Source organism: Mesoplodon mirus (genome assembly GCF_964341445.2).
Source record: "Mesoplodon mirus genome assembly, chromosome: 6".
NCBI classification, from domain to species: Eukaryota; Metazoa; Chordata; class Mammalia; order Artiodactyla; family Ziphiidae; genus Mesoplodon; species Mesoplodon mirus.
In genome coordinates, this window is record NC_138982.1 from 113232587 (window position 1) to 113234272 (window position 1686).

Consider the following 1686-nt stretch of genomic DNA (forward strand, 5'->3'; position numbering starts at 1 on the left):
TTAAAATATTACTTGATCTATAACAGGAACACTGCTAGGTCTGACCGTGGGCAAAAATCAGACTTATGTTGTCACAATGGTAAGTCACTAGTCTTTTTATCTAGATTTCAGACCTAAGACTATTCAAGTACCTCTGAATGACAGCCTGGGCTCCTTGAGAAAGGATGCTATAATATTGACATGAGTGTGTGATGTCATTACTCCTCCTATCCTTCCCCAAGGGGAAATAAAGCCACTATCTAGAATATCTCTGCACAGGAAAACATCCAATCATTTTAAGGATTATTAGACACTGACAGTAAATTAAACTTAGTTATTGAGGACCCCAAATGACACAGGGGTCTACCAGTAAAAATTAGGGTGCAGATAGTACACATGCCTAAGACACCAACTCCTGTTTCATTGCTGCTTCTTCCTGAATCCACAGCATGATCTCGTAGGAAGTTCTTTGTGACTGTGGATAAAATAATTTCCTTTTGGTTCTAAACAACATGCTGGCTCTAATCAGAAATTTGCTGATGCAAATTTAGGACAGCCCTAAATAGGAGTGTCCCTGAAGAATAATGATAATGAAAATCTTACTGGGGAGACTACTGAACAGCTCAGTTGGTACCGGATTGTTTTGGTATTGACAGAAATCCTTGTATCTGTTAGCTATTGATAATACAAAATTGATGGGTAATTTATGACTATGAAGCTTCAGTGATGTTAAGCAATGAACATTCATTTCTCATGAATTGTCAGGGTTCAGCTGACAATTCAGGCTGGGCTTTGGCTAATCCCACCTGGTATGCTTATGTGCATGGAGAATTCCTGCAGCTTCAAACGTCTCACATCCTCCTCCTGAGATCAGGGAGCTGCTTGGATATCTCCTTCTCATCTAAACTGACTAGTGGACTAATGTTTTATCTAAACTCATTTAGACTAATGTTACTAAAGTTTTAGGTTGATGAGTAGAAATGTGGAAACAATAGGCCTGGAACAGTGATTCCAAGGATATCTGGAGGTTTGTAGGTAGATATTCTAGGATGGGCTGAAATATGTAAATATCTGTTTCAGATGACTGTTTAACGAAGGACATCCATGTAAGTGGAGGCTCTGAATAATTATATAGACAAGATGACATATTTTGTGAATGTTAATAAACCCCATTTCTCATCTACCTAGTGCTTGCTCAATGTGGGCATAGCAGCAAAAATACAAGCTCTGTATGAACCCAACTCATGGAATTCCACTACAAGTATGATCTGGCTTTTGCCACTGTGGATTGCTTAGCCTTCCAGGAGCAGACACTGATGCTGAAACGTCAGTTTGATTCCTGCCCTTGGGGAATAGCCAACCACATTGTTGGTAGGTTATAAAATTAGTTACTTTCCATCATAGAGAGGACAGTGATACTTTCTTACTGAAATTAACATTTATTCCAGATAAAATTCTACTTCTGTCCTCTCACCACTATCTATAAACTTTGGCATACTTTACTCACCATCATTGATTCTGATGAAGGAAATTATCTCACAGCAAACAAAAGTGTTGCAATGAGCACACGCCCATGAAATTTGAAGGTATTGCCATCTACCCCAAGACTATAAGCAGCTCACATTGTGAAGAACATATCAATGGCCTATTGAAAACTCCGTTTTGTTTCCATTTGGGAATCAGCATACTTAAATATAGTGTTTTTTA